This window comes from Papaver somniferum, unplaced genomic scaffold (assembly GCF_003573695.1).
Source record: "Papaver somniferum cultivar HN1 unplaced genomic scaffold, ASM357369v1 unplaced-scaffold_18, whole genome shotgun sequence".
NCBI classification, from domain to species: domain Eukaryota; kingdom Viridiplantae; phylum Streptophyta; class Magnoliopsida; order Ranunculales; family Papaveraceae; genus Papaver; species Papaver somniferum.
In genome coordinates, this window is record NW_020627707.1 from 1,134,154 (window position 1) to 1,142,260 (window position 8,107).

An 8,107-nucleotide genomic window follows, 5' to 3' on the forward strand; every position below is an offset into this window, starting at 1 on the left:
GGCGGTGGACAGTGGTGGTGGGCAGTAGAGGTAGTCTTTTTTTTTTTTGAATAGTGGTTAGTGGTTTTGTATATACGTTAACAAAAAAGGGTATTTTAGTAATGTATTAAGCTTAGGAGTATAATTTAAGTTGGAAAGGGTATTTTTTAATAGGTCTCATACTAGGGATATATAGATAATGTTCCCAAAAAAAATATAGAGAATGGTCACAACTATCTTCCCCTGACTGAAAGGTTCAAACACTAACTTGATATGCTAAGGGAATATTGAAGCCAAAAAAGGCCAACTAAATCCACTAAATCAGTAATACTGAAACCAAGAGCACGGTGTTTTCAATTTAGACATTAGAGAGGATCTGAAAATACGATGTCGGCATACTTTATTTCGTAATGTGAAGGTGTGTTGTACTTTTTTCTTCTCTTCGGACGAGATTAGTTGTTCCCGTTAGTCTTTGTTGTTCGATAAGGTTTTAGCGAGACAACGATAACTACACTAGCTATATATGTCAAATGTTGAAGACTTGAAAATCGCCTTGATATTGCTGAACAACATGTTGAATCAAAGAAATGAAACACGAAGGTATCTCCAGACATACCAATTCCAGAATCAACAAAAAGATACAAGGATTGCATCATCTAATTCACAAAAAAGTCTAAAAGAAATATCGGGTCGTCGAGCGCTGACTTTAGTCAAAGGAGATTTCCAGGCGATTGAGTTAGGGTTTCCTGCATCTCCTATGATGAGATGCCATCATCTTCTCAGGTGATTCCACCTCTAGTGGCTCCCTCCAAACCGCTATAGGTTTCTCTCATGGAGGGTATTCCTACTTTGAATTCTTCTGGCGTAGATCCATTTATTCCTCCTGGACTTGAACAATTTCCTTCCTCTGGTTCAGTAGCATCTCGAGGACATTGGTCATCTTTGTTTGATAAGAAAAAGGAAGAGATGTCTTATGCAGATATGGAATTCTATTCGTATCCAGTATTTGATGGAAAGAAAACAATGGATATTCTTTATGAGGTATTTGAAGAGGATATTCGTCAATGTGAAGATAAGGTAATTGGTGCTTTTGTAGGAAGAAGGTTACTTTTCAATTGGATTCGCAATACTGTTCATCGTGCCTGGAAACCCAAAGGTAATATTCAAATGACTACCATGGAGAGAGCATGTTTATTTTTGATTTCCAATTGCCTGAAGATAGAGTTAAGGCTTTAGAATTGGGGGCAATGTTTATCTCCAATAGATTGTTTATTGTCTAGCCTTGGTCTAAGAAGGTTGAGCAAGAAATTGCTGAGTTGAAGTCCCTCCCATTGTGGATTAATTTTAGAAACGTTCCATTATTCATGTGGAATAATAAGGGATTGAGTATGATTGCAAGTTTTTTGGGTAAACCTCTTATGATGGATACTCAAACATTAAACAAAACTAGAATGAGCTATGCCGGAATTTGTGTAGAAGTGAGTGTAGAGTGTGAATTTCCTGATTCATTTACTTTTACTCTTTGAGGAAAGGATACTGTTGAAATTAAGGTTGAGTACTCTTGGAAACCTCCAAAGTGTAGTGAATTTGTTGTTTTTGGACATGTTCTTTCTCACTATCCCAAGCAAGAGAAACATGTTCAGAAATTGGTACAAAAATGGGTTCCTAAGAAGATTATTACTTCAGCGGATGAAGCAGGGGTGGATTTCAAAATCAAGAAAGGGGAATCATGAATTGGTTAATCCTATTGCTACTCCTAGTGAAGTGATTCCTACTGATACAATGAGAATCAATTAAACTCAAATTCTTTTATGATTCTTGATCAGTTTATGGAAAATCCTTCTGAGTCGGCACCTGCAAACAATAAAGAAAATTTTCAAGCCTTAGTGCAAGCAGCTCAAATGAAGTCTAAAGAACAGTCCTCATCTAGTTCTGGTTCAGGCTCAAGGGCTCATTTCCAAAAGAAAGGTAATACTTCCCATCCTGCTGGTACTCTTTTACCAAAGTCTGCAGATTTAAAGAAATCTGCTAGAGGTTTTATCACCCTTCCTACTAATATTATATGATGTTCAACATTGGATGTTGGAACATTAGAGCTCTTAATGATCCTCTTAAGCAGTTAGAAGTTAAAAATTTAATAAAGATGAATAAATTATCCATGATTGGTATTGTTGAAACCCATGTGCATCCTTCTGATAAGTTGAGAATAAGGAATAACATTAACCCCTCCTGGAGTTATTTAGATAATGATAGCATTAATAATTTTGGTAGAATCTGGATTGCTTGGGATCCTAGATTGCTTCAAGTCACCTTACACAGTTCTTCTCCTCAGGCTATATTCTTGGAAGTTGTTTTTTATCCTATGGTAAAATTTATTGTTACTTTTGTCTATGGGGTAATTACTATATTACTAGAAACTCTCTTTGGGATTCAACCAGGCCTTGGGTCCTTTTGGGTGATTTCAACTCTTTACTATATCCTTCTGATAAATTGGGTGACTCTCCTGTTATGCCTATTCACTATCAAGATTTCTCAATATGTATTCATCTCTCTCAGTCACTATCAAGTTGGACATGGGTATGGTTAATTTGGAATGGATTCAACAATTTCAGTTATCTAAGGCTGATTTCTTGTCCAGGTTTCTCTGACCACTCTCCTTGTGTTGTTTCTATATTTGAACAAAGAAAGCATGGCCCTCCACCATTTAGAATCTATAACTTTCTGTCTGAAGAAAAATATTTTATGAGTGTGGTGAGAGTTGGATGGAACATAAATGCTAGCGGCAACCCAATGATAGTTTTTATTACTAAACTAAAAAATGTCAAGCATGTTATCATTCATTGGAAGAAAGCAAGATTTAAGAATATGTCTGAGCAAGTGCTTCAAGATAAAGACAAAACGGATACTTCCCAACTTTTGCTTCAATCTCATCCTTTAGATTCTGATCTGGCTAGAAGAGAAAGACAGTATGTTGCTGAATATATTAAGCTAGCTAAATATGAAGAATTTGTTGTTAAACAACAGTCTAGGATTAAATGGCCGGACTTAGGTGATTGCAATACTTCTTTTTTCATAATTCTCTCAAAGTAAGAAGATCAAAGAATAATATTTTATCTTTTTATAATAGTGAGAATGTTAAGTTATAAGAGGATCAGGATATTGCTAAGGAATGTGTTACCTATTACTCTGATTTGTTTGGTAGTGATCTTAATGAAGAGGACAACTCTACTTCTTTATCTAGATTTAGAATTGATGCTTTCATTCAACAATATGATGTTGCAGACCTTATAAAGCCTGTGACTATAGAAGAGGTTGTTGCTGCTCTGCATTCTATTGGTTCTAGTAAGGCCCCTGGCCCTGATGGGTTCTCTAGTCACTTCATTAAAACCAGTTGGGCCATTGTGGGGGATGAATTTGTTGTTGTTGTACAAAATTTCTTCCATAAATCTAAACTATTAAAAAAATTAACTGTACTTTCATTAATTACTTTGATTGCTAAAAAGAAAAATTCTTCTATTATTTCTGATTTCAGACCCGTATCTTGCTGTAATGTCATCTATAAGTGTATTACTAAGATCTTATCTTTGAGAATGAAGAAAATTTTGGGAGCGATTATTAGCCAAAACCAGTTTGCTTTTAAATCAGGGAGATCTATTCAAGACAACATTATGGTGGCTCATGAACTGGTAAGAAATTATCATAGATCAAAAGGTACTCCTAGATGCTCCCTTAATATTGATTTAAGAAAGGCTTATGATCCAGTTAAATGGGTGGCTATTCTATTTATGCTACATCAACTTGGTTTTCCTGAAGTTTTCATTAATTGAATTTCCTTATGGTTTCTTTGGGTCCAAGAGAGGATTGAGGCAAGGCTTCCCTATTTCTCCTTACTTATTTGTGTTAGTTATGGAAATCCTGAGTACTACTCTTCTTCATCGAGTTCAAATTCAGAATTTTGGTTTTCATCCAAGTTGTAAATTAACTAAGTTAATCCATCTCTGTTTTGCTGATGATGTCCTGATTTTCTTCAAAGGTTCTACTGCTGCTTCTAGTCTCAAGATAGGTTTGGATGATTTCAGTGTTTGCACAGGGTTACAGATTAACAATCAGAAAACTTCTTTGTACTGTTATGTTGTGCCTGATGCCATCTTGCAGCAAATTGTTCAAGTTTTGAATTGTTCAGTGGGAGAGCTGCCAGTTAGGTACCTTGGAGTTCCACTTCTATCTACCAAGATTTCTTACAGATATTGCCTGTCTCTCCTTGAAAGAGTGGATGAGAGAATCTATTCCTGGAAGTCTATTTCTCTTGCTTATCTTGGGAGAGCTCTTCTTATCAAAGTTGTGGTATGTTATTCTTTTGGTTTTCTTGTTTTATTCTGTCTAAGAGAGTTCTTAAAGAGTTAAATACTAAGTTTAAAAGATTCTTATGGGCTGGACCAGAGCTAAAGAAAAGTTATAATCCTATAGGCTGGATTCATGTTTGTCATTCCTATGATGAAGGTGGATTAGGGATTAAAGATCTTCAGAATACTAATATAGCAGCTAATCTTAGACACATATGGGATCTTGTCTCTGGTAAGGAAACTATCTGGACTCATTTGGTTAAGAGTAATCTAATTAAAATCAAAGATTTTTGGACTATGTACATTCTTCAAGACTCTTCATGGTGTTGGAGAAGAATTTTAGATCATAAAGAAACAGCTAAGAATCATATTGGAGTTCTTCTAGGTGACGGAGCAGATACTAATTTCTTATATGAGAATTGGCATTCTAAAGGGAGACTCATTGATTGGGTGGATTCAAATGTTTTATCTACCATTGGTGTTACAGAAGAGTCTAAAGTGGCTGATTTTATCTCTAATGGTCATTGGTCTTTCCCTGATTTTATGGAAGAGGAAGTACAAGAAGTGGTTCAACAGATTTCCCTTAGTGACTTCAATTCTCTGGAGAAGGATCAAATCTACTGGAAATCCAGTACCACAGGTCAGTTTTCAATAAAAGCTACCTATATTTCTATTTCTGATCATCTCCCTACCCCTTTTTGAAATAATCTTGTTTGGTTTAAAAAACATATTCCCAAACATTCCTTTATCACATGGATTACTCTGCACAAAATATTAAAAACTAAAAGTAAGCTTTTTAACTGAGATGTTGTTACTGATGCTTCATGCATTCTCTGGGGTCATGTTGAGGAAACTGAAAACCACATTTTTCATGACTGCATTTTTTCTGCTGGTATATGGAGTGGTCATCTTCTGAAGATGGGGATTATTAAAGATCCAACAACAAATTGGGATGATGAGATTAGATGGTGTTCTCTTCATTTTATTTGGAATAGTTGTGTTTCTAAGATCAAAAAATTAGCTTTGAATAGCTATGTTTATCATATTTGGATAGAAAGGAATAATAGAGTGTTTAGGGCTCTATATGGTTCCCAAGATCAAGTCAGTTCACTTATTATCCAAGATGTGAGATTCAAGATGATGGCTTCTATTCAAGAGGAATCTGACAACCCTAATTCCAGAAGATTCATGATGAGATGGAATGTGGATTATATTTTTGTCATTCCTGAGTTTATCTCCTGCACTTGGTTGTACCCTGATGTATATGAAGTTATGATTAATACAGATGGAGCTAAATTTGATTATGCAGGAGGCTTTGGAGCTATAATTAGAGATCATACACCTGAGGTTATTGGTGATGCCAGTGGTGAAAGTCCAATTATCTCTGTACTTGCTCATGAGTTAGGGAGTTGAACTGGGTTTACAGCTTGCTATTCAGAAAAATCAGTTTAAAGTCCATCTTGCTATTGATTCAATGACTATTTATAATTTGCTTACCAATCAGCATTCAGAGCCACCTTGGAATGTTATGCAAATTTGGAGGAGAGTTAAGAAGTTAAAAGACAGGTTTGTTAAGCGCTCCTTCTGTTACAAAGAAACCAATAGGGCATCTCATTATCTAGCTGGGCTTTATCTGGGGAGTACATGGGTTGAAATCCTTCGGGATGAGTTCACTACTGACTTTAGAGAAATCCTTGCGGCTGCCAAAAAATTGCAACAAGTTTATCAGAGGAAGAAGAAGGGGAGAAACTAGTTTGGTGCTTTCTTTTGTTTTGTTTCATTTTTTTGTTTTTGTTTAGTTCTTTATTTTTGGGCTTCTAGCCCGCGGAAAGTGTCAAAAAAAAATACGAGGATTGCATCACAACAGTTTTCTGCACAAGTAATGATATTACTATCATATATCACTTGGTTTTCATCAATCACCCACAAAACATAGAAAGGATATTATATATGGGTATCGAAAAAAACGTACCCCTGGACCTATCACGTTAAACCCTTTTTCCCTTTGCCAAGATTTTCTGTCACTGGTTCCTTGTCAAGGATTTAACGAGACGACATATTTCTTGTCTAAGGAAAATGTAAATACAAATAAAGACGGACTTGTCGTAGTTTAGGTCATTAGAATGATTGAGAGATATAAGTAGTCAGACGAAAAAGTCAGTCCTTATATATCTCTGTCATCATATTCTTGTTGCAAAAGTGAGAAATGTTGCACCACCATTTCCATGAATCTTAATTAACAGGTACCCTCCTCCTCCCTCTAAAACCCATACAACTATCCATCATTAATTATGCATGGCCAAGCACAGATTCTATTAGAATGCTTCAAAAAAAAAAGATTCTATTAAAATGGCAATCACGACCTTCAGAAAATGGTACCTAATATGGAACACAATGTACGATCTCAGTAAAATGGAATTCCACCGACAAGCCCTAGTAAGACCCATACAACTCACTACAAGGCAGGCACTAGGCAAAAAGCCAGAAATAGTAAAATCTAGCAGTTATAGTTTGCTACCATATGCCATGCCATCGTGGAGAAAAAAATCACTTCAGCCCAAAACTATTCTACGGGATTTACACTTCTTCCCCAATTTCCCATCAAAAGTTAAGATAAAATAAGTCTATAAATCTAAGAATTCATCTTTTGAATTGTCCGAGGCCTACCATTAGAATACAAAAAGAGTATTTTATTTAAATTAATCAGTTCTAATCTAAAGTAAATTAATTTAATTTAATTGTGCTCCATCGTCATTTTGCTTAAGAAGCATGTGTACTTTTCAATACCCCATAAGGATTATTAAAACTTCCTTAAGGATTATGCAATGATCCAGCTTCGTAAGCAAAACTTGAATTTTTCTACATCTTCTCAATTCCTCTTGATCTCACATACAACTTTAGCGTTGGTTTCACCTCTAAGTCGATATCGATTGACAACCCGAACTAAAGCTATATAATCTGCTACTTGGTTTTTTTATAAATTTGATATCGGCAAAACAACTCAGCTGCATTACAGTTATTCGGATTATCAGTATCAGTACAAAAGTTTTCATAAATTCCCGTTTAATAACTGATACTCACCAAACCATGTAGTCGGCGCTCTACACTCTTAGCCGAATAACATATTACAAAATTTCTGCATTAAAGATAAAGCTTCCTCTAGGTTAAACTCAGCACATTAATATACGGTTGAGCCATTAGTCAGAAATTATGCGTGTAAAATATAGAGAAGGTATGATTTTGGAGTTCAAATTAATTAATTGAATTTATATAAGATGAGGTTAAAGTCACTGGATGAACCTAGTCATTGTCAGCTCAGACAAAACTGAGTGTCTCAGTATGAGACATGCAGTACTCTAGGTTAAACTCAGCACATTAATATACGGTATAAAATATAGAGAAGGTATGATTTTGGAGTTCAAATTAATTAATTGAATTTGTATAAGATGAGGTTAAAGTCACTGGATGAACCTAGTCATTGTCAGCTCAGACAAAACTGAGTGTCTCAGTATGAGACATGCAGTAGATCCGAGGCTCGACCTAAAGTGGGACAACCATCCCCGTTAGATCCGTCATCTCTGCTTGAGACGCCCCGATCAATCTGAACCCGGATGAGCAAACTCCCAAAGTTGAGCGTTTGCATATCCATTTTCTTTGTTTGAAAGTCCCACTGTGGGATGTTAATGTGAAAATTTTCTCATTTTCCCACTCAGCTATCCTTGCACTTAATGACTTCACTTTCTTCCCTTTTAATTGCTTCAACTGCAGTTAGTCTTCTAATGCCT